The sequence below is a fragment of the Antechinus flavipes genome, chromosome 3 (genome assembly GCF_016432865.1).
Source record: "Antechinus flavipes isolate AdamAnt ecotype Samford, QLD, Australia chromosome 3, AdamAnt_v2, whole genome shotgun sequence".
Taxonomy (NCBI): domain Eukaryota; kingdom Metazoa; phylum Chordata; class Mammalia; order Dasyuromorphia; family Dasyuridae; genus Antechinus; species Antechinus flavipes.
In genome coordinates, this window is record NC_067400.1 from 140,747,624 (window position 1) to 140,768,335 (window position 20,712).

The window sequence follows — 20,712 nt, forward strand, 5'->3', positions numbered from 1 at the left end:
ACAAAATCTAACAGCTGTCGATAATATAAAATATTTTGGAATCTAACTGTCAAGGGAAAGTCAGGAACTATATGAGCAAAATTACAAAACACTTTTCACACAAATAAAGTCAGAACTAAACAATTGGAAAAATATCAAGTACTCTTGGATAGGTCAAGCGAATATATTAAAGATGACAATACTAACTAAATTAATCTATTTATTTAAAGCTATACCACTATAACTACCAAGAAATTATTTTACCGACAGAAAAAATAACAACAAAATTCATCTGGAAGACAAAAGGTCAAGAATTTCAAGAGAAGTAATTTAAAAAAAAATCAAGTGAAGGGTGGCCTAGGTGTACCAGATCTAAAACTATATTATAAAGCAATGGTCATCAAAACCATTTGATACTGGCTGAGAAATAGACTAGTTGATCAGTAGAATAGGTTAGTTTCAAAGGACAAAATAGTAAGTAACTATAGTAATCTTGTGTTTGACAAACCCAAATACCCCAGCTTTTGGGATAAGAATTCACTATTTGACAAAAATCTGCTGGGAAAATTGGAAACTAGTATGGCAGAAATTAGGCATTAACCTGCCCTTAACACTATATACCAAGATAAAGTCAAAATGCGTTCATGATCTAGACATAAAGATTAATATTATAAATAAACTAGAAGAACATAGGATAATTTACCTCTCAGACCTGTGGATGAGGAAGAAATTTCTAACCCAAAAAGAACTAGAGAGCTTTATTTATCACAAAATATATAAATGTGATTATATTAAGTTAAAAAGGTTTTGTACAAACAAAATTAATGCAGACAAGATCAGAAGGGAAGCAAGAAACTGGAAAAAACATTTTTATATCCAAAAGTTCTTTTAAAGACCCATTTCCAAATATTTCTATTTCCAAAATATATAGAGAACTGAGTAAAATTTATAAGAAATCAAGTCATTCTCCAATTGACAAATGGTCAAAGGCTATGAACAATTTTCAGATGAAAAAACTGGAAATTATTTCTAGTCATATGAAAACATGCTCCAAATCAATATTGATCAGAGAAATGCAAATTAAGACAACTCTGAGATACTTCTGCACACCTGTCAGATTGCCTAAGATGACAGGAAAAGATAATTAGGAATGTTGGAAGAGATGGGGGAAAACTGGAATGCTGATACATTGTTGGTGGAACTGTGAAAGAATCCAACCATTCTGGAGAGCAATTTGGAACTATGCTCAAAAAGTTACCAAATTGTGCATACCCTTTGATCCAGCAATGTTACTACTGGGCTTATATCCTAAAGAGATCTTAAAGGAGGGAAAGGGATCCTTGTGTGCAAAAATATTTGTGGCAGCCCTAGAAACTGGAAACTAAATGGATGCTCATCAATTGGAGAATGGATGAATAAATTGTGGTATATCAATGTTATGAAATATTATTGTTCTATAAGAAATGACCAACAGGTTGATTTCAGAAAGGCCTGGAGAACTTACATGAATTGATGCTAAGTTAAATGAGCAGAACCAAGAGATCATTATACACATCAACAATAAGAGTATATAATGTTTAATTCTGATGGACATGGCTTTCTTTAACAATGCGATGATTCAAACCCATTTCAATTGTTCAGTAATGAAGACAAACAGCTAATCCCAGAAAGAGAACTATGGAAACTGAGGGTGGACCACAACGTAGCATTTTCACTTTCTGTTATTGTTCACTTGCATTTTTGTTTTCCTTCTCAGGTTTTTTTTTTTTTTTTTTTTCTTTCTAGATCCGATTTTTCTTGTGCAGAAACTGTATAACTGTATAACTCTGTATACATATATTGGAATTAACATATTTTAACATATTTAACATATTTAACTACCTGCCATCTGGGGTACCAGGCAGGGGAAGGAGGGGAAAATTTTGAACAGAAGGTTGTGCAAGAGTCAATATTTTCAACATTGAAATATTACCCATGCATATGTTTTGTAAATAAAAACCTATAATAAAAATTAAATTAAAAAATAACTGAAGAACAATGACAATTAGAAGGTAAGTTCTATCTCATCTTTTCTATCATCAGCTTTAGTAAATTTTTAAAAATAAAAGCTAGCTCACTCATTCAATCTCTCTTCAATCATTCACAGCTTTATATTGTCATATGTCATAATGGAGTACAGTACTTCTCCAGAGAGGAAAGGAAGCAGTTTATGAATTGAAGTAAAGAAACAAAAATGCCCTAGTCGGGGGCATCTGTGACAGATTGAATGCTTTGTTTTTAACAATTGGAGACTCTGGCAGGATTCAATGACTATATTGTAAACACAAGCAATGCTAATTTTCCTATGGCCATTGAATTGATGCTGAAAGATTTATGAGAAGCTGTCACTTATTTGTTCCAAATACATCAAGTGCATCAGTTTGGTTTGAAAATGAGACATATTCAGTGTTCATAAAGAAAACAAATATTTCCTTTTTATTGATTTACCTATCCCTGTGTTAACATTAGAAACATCACATATAATATATGAATCTATACATGTATATAAATTACATGCACACACACATACATATATGCATATTTACAAATATACTTTTTCAATACTTTAGAGATTTTCAATTTTGGATCATTCAGAGATCGCTAGTGTGTATACTCTATCTGCCAATGCAAATCACAATTTCTTCATTTATTAATATAAAATTTTCTGAAATATATATACACAATAATTATCATAAGAGGGTTCTTCCCACTTACTCATAGGTATGTATTATAGTGTATGTATAAAATTACCGCAACTCTTCTTGTTCATTTCTGTGCTCAATCCAGTGTTCAATAGCAGTGGCTGACTGAGATATTTTTGTATTTACTCTATATAATGATATATTATAATTATGTTATGTTATATCATGGTATGTTACATTATAATTATTTTCATTATATAACATTAATTATAAGTATGCAAAAAGAGAATTATTAAACTCTTATTGAACTTAACATAAACTACATAATGTAATATTGTACAATTTTATACTGTATAGTACAAAATATACTATACTATACTAGAAAATAATTTTACAATGTTTAATGTAATAAGCGATAAATATTGCATGGTGGCACCTGCTATCATTTTATATATCATATCATTTTCTCAATAAATTATTATTCTATTGTTTATCATGTAATGAGAATGTTAGGAACTTGAACAAAAAGATGGTAGACTGATTTATCAGAAATTTTACTGTCAGACATTTTGCAAAAACATGAAAGTACTCCATAGCTTTCTATTATATAGAAGTCAGACTCTGAAATTAAAAAAAAAATCATTAACACATTAGCCAACATTTACTTCACTATTATTGTCATGACTATCATCATAGCAATCATTGTTGTCATTGTAGTTTTGATTGTGGTGGTTGTTGTTTATAGTTATAAGAAACTAGAAATAACATCTACAGAAGCAAAGAAAGGTTGTGATTTTCATCATTTGAAGAATAGCTTTGTAATTGAAAAATGTTTAAAATATATGAGACATGATATGTCTTAATTATTTCATTAATATATATTTTATATTGGCAGAAATTATTATTATTAACTATTTTATGGATTAGGAGTTAAAGATTGGTGATAACTTTCTTTAAAAAATTATCATATGTAGTGATGAAACTGTGTAACCTTAACTTGGGCGGTCCTCAGATACTGTACACAAAGTCTGTCATTATTCTCATACTTGAAGTCTTATAGTATCACCCTTTAAAGAGTGAAGAAAGTTTTAGATTAAAGCTTATGTGTATCATGATGTGATGTATGAAATCATAGGAGATGAGACAATTTAGGATGACAAATAACAGAAATAACATTTCATTCTCTAACTGAATAATTTCTGTTTCTGTTGAATCATTTCACAAAAAGGAAATCTTTAGTTGTCTGAGTTTACTTTAACTTTTACTTTTAAATTTACTTTAATTTGTTTGTTTTTTTTTTTGGAATAGACATTCCACTAGATCTAATATAAAGTTACATACTTACTGATTAATTTCTCATGTGTATTTATCAATTGTCATACAATACTCTAGTAATACTTTGTTTTGTGAAACAAATAGAATGATTTCTAATTTATAATCTATCAAAGAGAAAGACATAAAAAAACACTTATTTTATGCCAATTTTGTTTTTTTTCCCCTCTAGAACAGTTCTTTTTTTATTTTCATGAAAAACCCTTTGTAAGAGTTGAAATATTTTTAAAATTAAAAAAATAGAAAAACTAACCCGGTTATATTTTTCTATATTGACTTTGGAAATATGATTTAGAAAAGTCACATTCAGTATTGCTAGTAATAATAGGTAGAATGATAGAGAAAAAATATAGATAGATAGAGCAATGATTCTACAAAGGGTAAATATGAGGAATTCTATGATTATTGTCCAAATTAATTAAATTTATATTCCATTAATATACAATTTTAATTTAAAGTTGTAAATAGTGAAAAATGTTGAGTGAAAATAGAAAAAAATGAATTGGAAGATTCATATGATAAGAGATAAAGATTAAACAAAATCTTTACATCATGAAAACTTTCTTTGAAATATATCAAGTACTCATTTCATTTTTCCTGAGGCTTACTATATATTTCCTTCCTCAGGATTCTAGAAATATGACTGAAAGGTTGGAAGGGGTTTCTTTCTCTAGCACTCCTATGGATGTGATGATTATAATAGTCTGAGACTATTTTCTAACTCTCCAATGCTGTGTAATCAATTGTGTTATTTATTGTTTTTCAGTCATGTCCAACTTTATCTGACCCTTTTTTTTGGGTTTTCTTGGCCATAGTGTTAGAGTTTTTTGCTGTTTTCATCTCCAACTCATTTTAGAGATGAGGAAACTGTGACAAAGAGGGTTTAATGACTTGCCCAAGATGTACATTTAATGTCTGAGATTTTATTTGAACTCAGAAAGAGAAGCTCCTGACTTCAGGTCCTGGTACTCTGTACATTAGTTGCCCCCATGTCATCAAATAACATTAAATAAATTTTATAAAGGGATCTTTGAAGTTATAGCAAGATCAAAGTATTATATTACCCTTTGGTTCTTGAGGGTTCCTCCAGATTTTCCAAAACACATGAAGTCATAGCCTAGAAGATCCCTCATCTAAAACCTAGAACTAAAGAGCCTAGGCTAATATATACCTATCAAATCTCAAACTTGGATGTGGAAAACCTGGGATTTTTCCCCTTATATCATCATTAACTCTCTCATCTCTCTAAGAAAGAATCAATTTAAGTGAGGTAATCAATTGCACTACTGCCTTTTAAATTTCTCCCTCTCTCACACATGCCAATTCTAACTATTTGCCAATGATGAAACAGATCAACTACAGAATGTCTATCCCTACTCTAAAACTTTTGTGGGCATTATAACAGCAGAATATTCTTCCCATACTTAAAGTGCTTGAGTTTATATGACTAATCCCTCATTATAGATAAAAGAACTGAAAAAATCAAGACATAATGAACACCAAATAACAATACAAGAAATGAAATTGATTATATTTTAATATACAAGATGTTGAATCCTTTGTAATATAGGTATAGAGCAAATGTAAAAAATTATTACAAAGTAAAATCATAAGCAGAAGAAATAGTTGGTATAAAATTTAAAATGATTCCAATTTAATCTAGTATGTTACCTAAATAGAAATTAACAGAATAAAGACATAGCATCAATTATGAAATTTGTATATAGAATTATAATTGATGCAATCCAATTGCCATAGCAAGAAGACTACTGGAGAAAAAAAAATAATGTAGTCATGTGCTACTTAATCTATTTGCAAGCAAAGACATAACAAAAAGTAATGCAATTTACAATATAAACTCATTTGCAAAATCTTATAAAGATACATGATGAAACCTTATAAGTAGAAATGCCTCTACTAGCATGGATAAAACTAGAATGAAAACAACAAACATATTAAAAGCTGAAAAATATTTTATTGTTAATGAATTCTTTTTTATCAAAGAGGACAATGAAACCATCATTTTTGAATTCATATCACAGGTCAGGACGTGCTTATATAGAGGCAATGTCATCAACAGATAAGAAAATAAATATGGGAAAATCAGCTATACTAGACCAAGTGTGCAGAAAATATAACTTTCTAAAGTTCACAATGTAGTGAAGGTATAAGATACACATCCCAAACGTACCTAAAAGAAGGAAATGATACCAAATATGGGGAAAATGTTGGATTTTGTTACTCCCTCCCAAAAAAGCAATTAAGAGAATAACTATATTTACCAAAATTGTATATGTACATTCCCAATTAAATATAATTTAAATAAAAATAATCTATTTATGATTAGAGGGTGTCCTTGATGATAATAGTAAAAAAAAATAGACAGTTTTTAACAAGTGACACTTTGGAATAGACTACATCTTTTTTCATCATAAGATTGCCCAAATGATACAGAGAACTCAAGAATAAAATACACCTTAAAAGGCTTTCATTTGAAAATATTAACTCCCATGCATTTATACATTTATTTTAAGACTATGTTAACAAATTAACAAATAATATTCCAAAACCCTCCAATCATTAATATCAAATGGGGCATGTAACAGGAAAATTTATGTTCACAAAAATCATTCCCCACTATTTCAAAGGGGATCAAGGGAAAAGTCAAAATTGAAGAATCCCCTTTTGGGGGTAAAGCTGTTTGATTTCAGATGACATCACATTCTTTACATGAAATCCTATAATATTAAAGAGTCTCCTAAATGAGATCCAAAATTTCTTTTAAAAATTTGACTCCACTATCCACAGAATGATAAATAGTTTACAAAACAAACAAAATAACTACTTTTATAGGTTTGGCCCTGCCGAGTTTAAGAAACTTAATGCCAAAGAGTCCATAAAGGTCCTCTAGTCAAAAGTACTCACATTATTGATAGGGAAACTGATGTCCAAAGAAATGGAGTATTTTAATCAGTCAATCAATAATTTTCTTTAAGTACCTATTTTGTGTTGTGGATAGTACTCCTAACTTTTAAGTTTTGCAAACTTTAGCTTCTTTCAAATCTTTCAAATGTTATACATCCACTTGATAGACAAAGCTACAAGTGCCTCCTACTTTCACTTACCAGCAATAACTTTATATTTGCTTTTTATATAATTTGTGTCAATTCATATGAATATATGCTGTTTACTTAACCCTACTAGAATGTTAACATTCTGATTAACTTTAGCAGAGAATGTTTTATTTTTGCCTCTGTAAGTTCTAGTGCCTAACAGAGTACCTGATATATAATAGGCATTTAATAATCCCAGTTGATTGAAGTTATTTTATTACTTTAGGCCTTTTCCTCACATATAAAGTAAAAGTTTTGAACAAGATGAGTGTAATGGTCCCTTCATCCTTAAATTAAATAGAGAAAAATGCAAAGAACCACACAACAGGTATTTCTGAATTTCAATGAAATTTGCATTTCCCTCTAGGGTTTCTTTCCAATCATCATTTTCTTATATTAATATCTTAGCATTCTAAGAAATAATTAATTGTCCCTCATAATGGAAATATAAAGTTGGTCCTGATTCATGAATTATTCTTCCATACACCAGCTATTACCTATTTTTTTCTTTAGCATGAACACACACATTTTGATTTATTCAAAAAGAAGAGTTATGTTTTCTTGAAATCAAGTAGAAGATAATTACTGATCATTCCAAACTAGAATAATTTAAATTATTTTAGGAAACATAGGTAGTTAACAATTTCCTCCTAAGAATAGATGAGAACTTATCTGAAAATAAATCTACATTTAACTGAATTATTTCACATACTTATTATATGTCATTTTCCTATAGTGCCATGACATAATGGAAAGTGTGTTGGGCTTATAAATAGATTATCTGATATCATATCTTATATCTGTCATCTAATATGTATAACTATGTGCAATTCATTGTGTCTCTCTGTGCTGCAGTTTTGTCATCTCCCAAATAAGGAAAATAGACTTGATGATGTCTAAGGTTCCTTTCAACATCATAACTATGATCTGAATAAAACTATAAAGGAAATTCATTTTATAAAGGTAGCACATTTCCATAGCCATTTTGGCCATTGTTTGTAAGGGTGAAAAATAAGTTTATAACATCAAAAGACATTTTATTTCATGTCTATTTCTCATATCTTCATAGCCCTTCAAATTTATCACTTTATAATCAGTATCTTAGAGGGAATATATTATGTTTAGGAAATGAGTTTTCCTTGCAACATGGCAGCATGATACAGCTATTTTTCTGAGTGTCTTTAAAATTATAAATTATTCTACTGGGGAGGGGGAGCATTCACTCATAAACAGATACACAAACTAGTCCATCTTGTGTAGAAATATTCCTTGCTTCACTTGTCACTTATTACCAGCTGACATTATTTTGCTTATTGTAAATTATGTATCACATGACAGTCAATGGAATTATTTGGTGTAGATGTTCTTGAATAACTGGATATCTAGTCCTAAAAAATAGAGCCCTGAAAGGAGAAGGTATCTCAAATCATGAAAAAAAAATTGAGATTCACTTCATCAGAGGATCATGGATCATTTAGTAAAGTGCAATTGACTCAGAGCTCTGTTCTAGTGTCTTTTATTATAGCTGGGATAATTTTTAGTCCCAGAGAATACAAATACAAGCAAAAATATAAACACTCACTGCCCTCAAGGGGCTTAAATTATTACAAAGGGTGGGGGGAGGGGTGAAAAATAAAGCTGGCATGGGGCTGGGGAGCGATATGAAGCCTGGAGAGGAATGAGATATGGATAACTTAATTTTCTACTTAAATTAAGGTTCTGGGATGATAAATTTTTGAACATAGTTCCAAATCGCTCTCCAGAATGGCTGGATCCATTCACAAGTCCACCAACAATATATTAGTGTCCCAGTTTTCCCACATTCCCAGAAACATTCATTCTTGTCTTTTCTTGTCATCTTAAGCCAATCTGAGAGGTGTGTAGTGGTAAATCAGAATTGTCTAAATTTATATTTCTCAGTAGTGATTTAGGGTACATTCTCATATGATTAGAAATAGTTTTAATTTCTTCATCTGAAAATTGTTTATATCCTTTGACTATCAATTGGAGAATGACTTGGATTCTTATAAATTTGAATCAATTAACTCTATATATTTAGAAATAAGGCTTTTATCAGAACCCTTAACTCTAAAAATGATTTCCCAATTTATTATTTCCCTTCTGATCTTCTCTGAATTAGTATGTACAAAAACTTTTTAAATTTAATGTAATCAAAATTTTTGATCTGGTGTTCAGATATGAGTTCCATTTCTTCTTTGGACACGAATTCTTTCGATCCCCATAGATCTGAGGGGTAAAATATCCTATGTTTCTCTAATTTGCTCATAATAACTCTCTTTGTGTCTAAATAATGTACCCATTTAGATTTTGTTATAAGTTGTTAGGTGTGGGTCAAGCCCAGATTTTTTCATACAAGTTTCTAGTTTTCCCAGATGTTTTGTCAAATGGTGAGCTCTTTCCCAAAATCTGAGGTCTTTGGGTTTGTCAAACACCAAATTGCTATAGTTATTGCCTATTTTGTTTGGTGATCTTAACCTATTCCACTGATTGACTAATCTATTTCTTTGCCAGTACCAAGTGGTTTTGATGACCACTGATTTATAATATAGTTTTAAATCTGGTACAGCTAAGCCACCTTCATTAGTGATTTTTTCATTAATTCCCTTCAAATTCTTGGCAACTTGTTCTTCCAGATGAATTTCTTTATAATTTTTTCTAGATCTGTAAAATAATTTGTTGGGAGTTTGATTGGTATGGCAGTGATTAAGTTAGTACTGTCTCAGCTAATCCATGAGCACTTGATAATTTTCCAACTGATTAGGTCAACCTTTATTTGTGTCGGATGTGTTATGCAGTTGTGTTCTTTAGTTTCTGACTTGCCCTTGGCAGATAGATTCCCAAATATTTTATATTATCAACAGTTATTTTGAATGTAATTTATTTTTGTATCTCTTATTGCTGAACTTTGTTGGTAATGTATAAAAATGCTGATGACTTATGTAGATTTATTTTTTATTTTACAACTTTGCTGAAGTTATGAATTGGTTGTAGTAGTTTTTTAATTGATGCTCTTGGGTTCTCTAAGTATACCATAATATTATCAGCAAAGAGTGATAATTTGGTTTCCTCATGATCTACTCTAATTCTTTTAATCTCTTTTTCTTCTCTTATTGCCAAAGCTAACACTTATAATACAATATTGAATAGTAATAGTGATAGTGGGCAGCCTTGTTTAGCTCCTGATCTTATTGGGAATGATTCTAGTGTGTCCCCATTACATATGATGCTTGCTGATAGTTTTAAATAGATGCTACTTATTATTTTAAGGAAAAGTGCATTTATTCCTATACTTTCAAGTGTTTTTAAATAGGAATGGGTGTTGGATTTTATCAAATACTTTTTCTGCATCTATTGAGATAATCATACGACTTTTGTCAGTTTGGTTATTGATATAGTTGATTATGCTGAATAGTTTTCCTAATATTGAAGCAGCCCTGAATTCCTGGTATAAATCCTACTTGGTCACTGTGTATTATCCTGGAGATGACTTTCTATAATCTCATTGCTAATATTTTATTTAAGATTTTTACATCAATATTCATTAGGGGAATTGTCTATAATTTTCTTTCTCTGTTTTCACCTACCTGGTTTAGCTATCAGCACCACATCTGTGTCATAAAAGCAATTTGGGAAGATTTCTTTCCCTATTTATTCAAATAATTTATATAGTATTGGAATTAATTGTTTTTTGAATATTTGGTGGAATTCACATGTAAATCTATCTGACCCTGGAAATTTTTTTTTTTTTTTAGGGAATTGATTAATAGCTTGTTCTCTCTCTCTCTTTTTTTTTTCTAAAAGGGGACTATTTAAAGAATTTATTTCCTCTTCTGTTAACCTGGCAATCCATATATATTTAGATATTCCTCCATTTCATTTAGATTATCAAATGTATTGGCATATAGTTGTACAAGATAATTCCTAATTATTGTTCTAATTTTGTCTTCTTGGTGGAAAGTTCTCCCTTTTCTTTTTTGAGACAAACAATTTCATTTTCTTCCTTTCTTTTACTAATCAAATTAAATAAATATTTATCTATTTTGTCATTTTTCCATAAAACCAACTGTTAGTTTTATTTATTAGTTCAATAGTTTTCTTCTTTTCTTATCTTATTTAATTTAATTTAATTATTTATTTATTTTTGGGTAGAGGCAATTGGGATTAAGTGTGTTGCCCCAGGTTCACATAGCTAGGAAATGTTAAGTGTCTAAGGTCAGATTTTAACTCAGGTCCTCCTGACTTCAGGACTGCTGCTTTATCCACTCAAATTCTTATTATGTCAAAGAGGTTATATCCCAGTTCTTTTAACAAGAGCAAAAACTAGAAATTAAAGGCTTGCAACTTTTTTTTAAAGAAGTGGAATAAAGATGTAACTGTCATTGAATAAGTCTGGCACAACAAATCATATTTGTAGAAAATGCATATATATGTATATGTACTCAGAGAAATATAATTGGCTTCAAACAATATTGATTCATTTAAACATCTAGCTCACATGTCCATTAAATTGTTTTCAGTATTATAGGAATATACAAATATATATATATATATATATATATATATATATATATATATATATATATATATATACATTTTGAGTTAATTTAGATTGTACCTATTATTTATTTCAGTGGAAACAAATTCACAAAAATAATTATTAAACCATCACTTAATATGGTATATACTTTTGTAAATAACATCCTTTAAATTTTTCCAATGACATTGTGTAAATTCATTCTCATGCTCTGAATAGCCTAAAGAGCCAGTTTTTTTAATCAGTCTCATTAGATAAAATTCTAAAATAATTTTGATTGAAAAAAGTTCATTTTAGACAAGAGGAAAATTAAGGGAAAATAATATGGCCTACTGCATTGGGTAACTGGCATTTCAATTTAATTTTCACTCCAAATATTAAAAAGTTTAGTTGTGAAGAATTTTTAATCTGAAAACATATCACAATGGTAGTCCTCACAACAATAAAAAAAAAGAATCATTTACAAAATTGCATTAGTTAGTAAATAGCTAGACAAAATCAGTTCTATTAGTTATTGAAAAAGCTATTACAATCAGCAGGAATTACAGACAGATATATAACCTAGAATAACCAGATATCATTTTTTGTTTGAACACTCATTCTCAGAGAAAATCAGAAAATCAAAAGTAAAACATGTTATCATAGTCATAATAAAGCATATTCCTTTGAAAAGGGAGAAAGTATATTTAGTAGAAATATTACTGAAATTGGCTACCACAGAATAGCATTTGTAATCTGACTTTTATTCAGATTACTCAGGCCTCAATTTCTTCATTTCTAAAATGAGGGCATTGGATTTGTAGAAGTGTTAGATGTGAGATACAAGGCTATTTCAGAGGTTTCACCTTTTTCACAGGAAATAAATGTAAAGGAGATGGTGGATGGATTTTAAACAAATGAGTACAACTATCAATATAATATTCATTATTGGTCTATCTTTGCCACCGATTCTTAAAGCAGACAAATTTATCTGCAAATCACAGGAAATATTTGATTAGTATCAATCTTTTTTTCTTTTAGAGTTCGTCAAAGAAAGACAAACAGTATTTAGTTGTATCCATGGGTTTATTCCTTCCCCTACATGTAAACATGTATACATAGGAGCACAGTTAGAACTGAGATGGGATGGACAGGCAACAGGAGTCATAAAGACAAAAATCATAAGGTGAAGTATAATCACATGGTGATCTTATCAAGTTATAAAGTCAAAATCTACAAGTCTGGAGTTGGACTGAGTTGGACTTTTTAAGAAGTGTATAGACATATTGAGTTAGTCAGAATGGGCTTTATATCATAGCAGAGAGAGTTCCAGTTCTAGCAAGTGAATATTGCAAGGAAAATTTTAGATACACAGCTTAAGGAATGCTCTGTTTGTCTCCCACTTGGCTGACTGATTGGGTCAGTCTGGCCTCCTCTGGTTAGTAGGAGAACTCAAACAAATCAGAGTGGTTAGTAAAAAAAAATCACTAACTGCTTAAGTTCTACATTCCCTCATTTTGGCCAAAGGGGTCACAAATATTTGCAGGCCATGGAAAGATTACATGGAACATGATACCCCAGAGTTATAGCCAGATCACACTGGGTCCTGGAAGTATAATTATAAGGAACAGCAATATTTGAGACAATGGGACATGGTGGAAGAAATAAGACAAGTAAAGCAAACCAACCCCCTACCCCAAAAGCAACTAGGAAATTAGTCAAGAGATTTGTGGCATTAAAGGGATTCAGGTGGGAGGTAAGGAGCAAGAACGTAGAGAAACAAAATGCCAACACATGCTTGAATCAGGATCTTGGTAGTTGAGCATATAATGAAAGGATCAAAAACATACAAACAAAAAGCTTAGTTTACTTAACCTTCATGCAGAATCTTAAGACAGAATCTTAGGTCATCTAAGTTGTAGATGTTAACTGCATCTAGGTTCACACTAGATGAACCTTAAGGTTCCTGGAGGCTTCTGCCATTTATTCAGAACTAAGGGATTTCTTCAGATGACCCAGGAGTCCACACCCACAAGTTTGTCAGCTGTGGGAGTAGTCAAAAGGATCTAGTAGATCCCTTAGAGAAAACTACTTGTATTAATGTTTGAATCCATTGCTTCTGGTCAGAATAACACAGGACTTCAATTAAAAATTTCTAAACAAAAATTAGATGATTCATGCACATAGGGCTTAAATAAAACTATTTTTTCATAATTCTTGTAATTATACAATTACATTAAATCAGATTCAGATCACTTAGAAGGCTCACAATTAACTAGTTCTGAGAATCGAGATTTATATATGAGGTTAACCAAGAAAATTTAACATTAAGTCCCATTTAACAGAGGCACAAGGATAACAAAGCACTCAATTAGCCTGTGATGGAAGGGGAGGGAAGGTGGATAGACCATGCAAAAACGATAGTCCCTTTTGTGTAATTTGTTCATCTGATACTTAGCTAGTATCAGATTTTGGACAATACTTTTTGCTTTCAGGACAACTCTAATTGAGACTGCTTCTTAAATTCCAAATCTGGAAGTTCTTACTTAATCTAGTGCAATTACTTACATTTAATTTTCCAATTTTAAAATTTTGAAGAATTTCAATTCATATATCATTTGCTGTTTCTATTATTATCTAAATCCTGTCCTTGATATATTTGAGTGAACTTAGAATTTGCTTATAAGTCTGTCTAGTTCTAGTGCTTTTTTCTTAGCAAGCTCATTCTGCCCTTCAAAATTATCAATAAGTATATAGGCTTTAGAGAAAAACAGTTTAGTCCTGTTCTTTTTCTCAAAATTCATTATTCTGTTTAATTAGAAAACTTTCAAATTGCCATGTCTAATCATTCACCCCTTTGGAGAATATAATCCTTCTATTAGGATTCAATCATAAATATAAGTTAAAATTCTAAGATGTGCATACTTGCATCCTATTATAATAACTCAGATATGTTCTAGCATCATCGTATTATTTAATAGACAGTGTTATAGTTATAAACTTCTTGATGACAGAAATATGCTATCAAAGAATAGGGACTTATGGGAAAGTGTTTCCTTATTTTGGTGTCAATTATAAACAAAAGTCATGCAGATGGTCAATTTCATTGACCCCGGCTTAAAATCAGCTAGATGGGGCATAGAAATGTCATGTTAGGGAAAGTGAGTCAGGAAAATCCTACCTAAATTTTATGTGAACAGTCATTCTCCCAATCTTTGCCATAAGAATTCCATCTATCATTTATGTATATAAAACCCCTAGGATTGCTGGAATTATGGATCATTGGCTCAATAGTTTGATGACCACATCTGGAGTCAGATTCAATATAATATCAATTAACCATCCCATAAAATCTTAAATAGCCAGTTTCAATAGTCAGTTTTATATAATCATCAGTATTCAATTCAATTCAATAATCAGAGTTTAAATAGTGTTAAATATGCTATTTAATCAATATTGACTAAAATCTTACATGGGTAACAGGAAGAGATTCACTAGGGGAAAATCACAATTTGACTTGACACAGATAACTCTCATGCTAAATAGATGGTTTTGAGTTTAGTATTACATGAAAGATTTTATTTTAATTTTAAGACTTGTTATATATATATATATATATATATATATATATATATATATATATATATATATGAAAATTCTAAATTATATGTAGAGAACAGATTTTATTGTTTATATAAAACATGTTCAGATATTAATCATGTTCAAGAAGACATAAGAATAGACTATTGCTCCTAAAATCCCTTTAAACAATGGAAACATCTTAAAATACTCTCAAGTAGTTGCATACAATTCTACACATATTCAAATTTCAGATCCAATAACAATCACATGTAAAATCAGATTTCCCTTTAGGGTGAAACAAGATAGCTCATAAATTACAGCTCTTCACCAACATAACTGTCTGTATTGAAATCCTATTCCTTAAAAGTTAAACAAAAGACTTCCTAACTTTAACCTCACAATAAATTTCTACCTTTGTTTCATGAATTTGCTTGTCTAATTACACTTCTATCATTCTGAAAGAATGAGATACATCAGGAATTTAATCCTATAAATATTACAACTTAAAGTACTAATTTAACTATTTTAATTCTTGCCTAGGATATGGAATGATAATAAATTCAGATTAAAATAGCAAGATCTTTCCTACTTACCTGCCTTGGTATCATTCTAACAATTAACAGTTTAGTAACTTAGTAACAACTTAGTAATAATTTGGTATTGAAATGGCAGATTTCTACTTTTTGTCTACCCTGAGGATCAAAATTGACTTTTAGTGCTATAAGTATGCTATAAGAGTTATATATATTATATATGGCTATAAAAGCATCAAAACTGGTCCTCCAGCAAAGTTGCCTAGCATATGGAACCAAGTGAACAGGTTTCTTTTGTGGGAAAATTAATTGAACCTTAGCCTTCTCAACATAATCTCCCTACTTTATTCCCAGGGGCAGATATTCACTAGCATTAGATCTCAGATGTTGCTTCCATTGAGCTGCTTACTGTTGTGTCTGTTATCCAGAAAGCACCTACTTATGTATATGTAGTCCAATAACATAACAAACCTAAGAATGAAATTCCAGTTTGGATATAACTGTTACTAAAATCAAATTATTATTGCAAATTAACTTGAAAATGAAAATTTAGTCTGCCAAAAACACAGAAAAGACTTTTTACAAGTTTTTTTTTTGTTAAACTTGACATTTCTTCCTAAAAGTATTTCCCTTCTATTAAAAGTATCTTAGAATTTATCACTAAACTTTAATGTAGTAAATTAGTTGAAAATTCTAAAATGACAGTGTTCTTATTTAATATCAAAGCAAAAAAAATTCTAAATTGAAATTTATAAAAACAAAACTGATGCAAAATTTCATTAATTGACATAAATAAATCCCCAAAGTACTATAATATAATAAATTGCTAATCATTACAAAATTCCTAGTTGCAACTTTCTTTTAGTCAAAAATTGCTTACAATAAAGAGAGGCTTAAGGTTTTTAAGGGAAAAAAAAAGAAAAAAAAAAAAAAACAAACTAGTTTTACCAAAATAATAAAGTTCCCCAGGCTTTTAAAAAATATATCCAATACCTTTCTCTCTCCTTTCTCTAGAAATTATTAGAAATCAAGAAAAATTCATCCTACATAAATTGTGAATATTATTAGTTTGCTTAAACCACCAATGGGGAAAATGAACTCCAAATCTATCTATCTATCTGTCTATCTATCTATATCACTATCTAAAAAAACTATATCATCCCTTAACGCAAAATTTATTTTTAAGAGTAGAGTTCGTTTAGACTAAGTTTTTGAAGATGTGTATAGCCTCAACAAGTAATAGAAAAATATCTGTAGATGAAACTTCCCACTACATTAAAAGTAAGCCTGAAAATTTCACTCCCATTTTTGCAAGAATTCTTATTTTGTATTTCATTTAATCAGGAGGAATTCCACTATACAGAGAACTCTTGTGTAATATTGATAAGAATTTATGACTAGATGATTCTAAGAATAGTTGGGGATTTACAAAGGGGATTTTAGGATGTCTTTTCTCTGTATAGTTACCATTTTTCCCTTGTAAAATACTTATGTAATTTTTTATTAAAACAGTAAATACAAATAACTTAGCAATCTCATAATTTTCATAGATGATAGAAAATAATATTTGGTGATGCTTATTCTTAAATATCAATGCTGCACAAGAAAGAAAAATCAGATCAAAATAGGAAAAATGATAAAACAAAAAGCAAGCAAACAACAACAAAAATGGTGACAAAACTTTGTTATGATCCACATTTAGTCTCCACAGTCCTCTCTCTGGATGCAGATGGCTCTCTCCATCTCAAGTCTATTGGAATTGGCCTGAATCATCTAAATGTTGAAAAGAGCCAAGTCCATTGCAATTGATCATCATATAATCTTGTTGCTGTGTGCAATGTTCTTTAGCTTCTACTCAATTCACATAGCGTCACTTCATATAACTGATCTCCAGACTAATCATTTCTTATAGAAAATAATACTCCATTACATTGTTATACCATAACTTATTCAGCCATTTCCCAACTGATAAGCATCCACTCAGTTTTCAGTTTCTTGCAACTACAAAAAGGGCTGCTACAAACATTTTTGTACTTATAGGTCCTTTTCTCTTTTTTATGATCTCTTTGGGATGCAGGCCCAGTAGAGACATTGCTGGATCAAAGGATATGCACAGTTTGATAGCCCTTTGTACATAGCTCCAAATTGTTCTCTAAAATGGTTGGATCTGTTCACAACTCCACCAACAATATATTAGTATTAGTATCAGTTTCCCTACATCCCTTACATTTATCATTATCTTTTACTATCATTTTAGTCAAATCTGAAAGGTGTATATTGGTATCTCAGAGTTGTCTTAATTTGCATTTCTCTGATCAATAGTGATTTAGAGCATTTTTTCATACTACTAGAAATGGTTTTAATTTCTTCATATAAAGATTGTCTATTTATATCATTTCACCATTTATCAATTGGAGATCTATTCATTTTTTGAAACTTAATTTTTGAAATTTAATTTAACAACATCTCAGGACAGCACCAAGATGGCAGAGAATAGGCAGTACATTCATTGCCTGAGTTATCTCCAGCTTCCCTCTAAATCAAAACTAGATCAAGCCTCTGAATGGATTTTGGAGTGACAGAACCCACAAAGATTCAGAGTGTAATAACTTTCCAAGTTAAGATATATTGGAAGAACTTTCTAAATATTTTATTTTTAAAATATTTAGAAAACTGAATAAGATTTTTAAGGATATTGATAAATGGTCAAAGGATATGAACAGACAATTTTCAGATGAAGAAATTAAAGCCATTTGTAGTCATATGAAAAAAATGTTTTAAATCACTATTAAATACAAATTAAGACAACTCTGATGAACCACTTACCAGCTCTCATAGTGGCTAATATGAAAGGAAAAGATAATCATGAGAGTGCAAGGGAATATGGGAAAATTGGGACACTAGTGAATTGTTCATTGAGTTGTGAAATAATCCAACCATTTTGAAGAGCAATTTGGAACTATAACCAAAGGGTTATCGCACTGTGCATACCCTTTGATCCATCAGTGTTTCCACTAAGTCTGTGTCCCAAAAATACCATAAAAGAAAGAAAAGAAACCACATGTGCAAAAAATGTTTGTAGTAGCCCTTTTTGTAGTAGCATGGACCTGGAAACTGAGTGGATTCCCATCACTTGGGAAATGAAAAAGGTTTTGGTATATGAATGTAATAAAATATTATTGTTTTAAGAGAAATGATGAGCCAGTTGATTTCAAAAAAAAGCATGGAGAGACATCAAGTGATGATAAGTGAAGTCTGCAGAACTTTGTACACAGTAACAACAAGATTATGTGATGATAATTATGATAAACTTGGCCCTTTTTAACAATGAAGTGATTCAGGGCAATTCTAGTAGACTTGTTATGGAAAGCAGAAAGGGAACCATGGAGACTAAATGTGGATCAAACTATTTTAATGTTACCTTTGTTACTGTAGTTGTTTGCTTCCTTTCCCCCCTTGTGATTTTTTCTCTTTTTATCTGATTCATTTTTTTCATAGCATGAAAAATATGGAAACATATTTAGAAGAATTATACATGTTAAACCAACATTAAATTGCTTGCTTTATTCATGAAGGAGTAGGTGGGAAGATAGAGAAAAATTGGAAACAATCTTTTACAAAGATGAATGGTGAAAACTATCTTTGCATGTATTTGAAAATAAAATACTATTAAAATAAAAAAATAAGACAAGGAAAAGATAAATTTCTTTCTGCTTCCATTCACTTTTCTCCAAACGTCTAATATTTTATCTAACTCCTGAATTTTTTTATTGTTTATTTTTTGACTGAATTTGTTGAAAGGTGACAGTTGAGGTCCCCTACTAGAATAATTTGACTGTCTATTTCTTCCTTTAATTCATTTAACTTCTCCTTTAAGAATTTGGATAATATAACACTTGGAGCATATCTGTTTGTTTTTGAAGTTGCTTCATTGTCTATGGTAACTTTTAGCAAGATGCAATTTCCTTTCTTATTTTTTTTAAATTAGTATGTTTTGCTGTTTAAAGTATGAGACCAGGAATGCTATGATTTGTTTTAAACTTCATCTGAAGAATAATTCTGTGCTTTCAGCCTTTATTCTCTGTGTATCTCTGTTTCAATTGTGTTGTAAATAAAATGTTGTAGGATTCTGATATTTGATCGTCTCCTTTGTTTCCATTTCATAGGAGAGCTCATTCTATTCACAGTCACAGTTATGATAATTACCAGCTGTGTATTTCCCTCCATTCTATTTTTTTTTCCTTTTTGACATCTTTCCTTTTACCCTTTTCATCCTCACTAGTATTTTTCTTCTATCATCTCCCTTGGTCTGCCCCCTCCCACTCCACCCCCCACATCTTCTCCTTATTTAATTACATCCTAGCCTACTTCTCTGTCAGGTAAAATAGATTTCTATATTCACCTAATTATGTAATATTTTCTCTTTGAAACAATACTGATTATACTAATCACCCATTTTGCCCTCCAGAGTAATAAAAATGCCCTCTTCACCTAAGATAATTTACACAATTCTACATTTTCCTTCTTCCTACATCCAATGTGCTCCTCTTTTTCTTTGTACATTAATCCTTTGAATTCACCCAATTCTCATATCCTTCTAGCTATATAATTAGTGATAATTTTTTTATAAATAAATACAAGTATGGGGGAGGATTCTGGGAAGATGGTGGGGGAGGTTACTAAATTTCAAGGTTTCAAGATTCCCCCCACAAATTTTGCCTCAGGGTGAACATCAACTGGTGAAAAATCAAAAAGAGTTGAGAGAGAACAGGAGTCCTCTTAATATAACCCAAGAAAATCCAAAGAAAGGTCCCAGGCTGGGAATTAAGCCATGTCAAGTACAAATATCTTTCATCTAGCTCCACAGAAACATTAAGTGTGTATCCTTCTGACTATATGGTTGTGGCTGGAGCCTTAGCAGGAACCACAGAGATGTTCACCTCCCAGATTATTTGTAG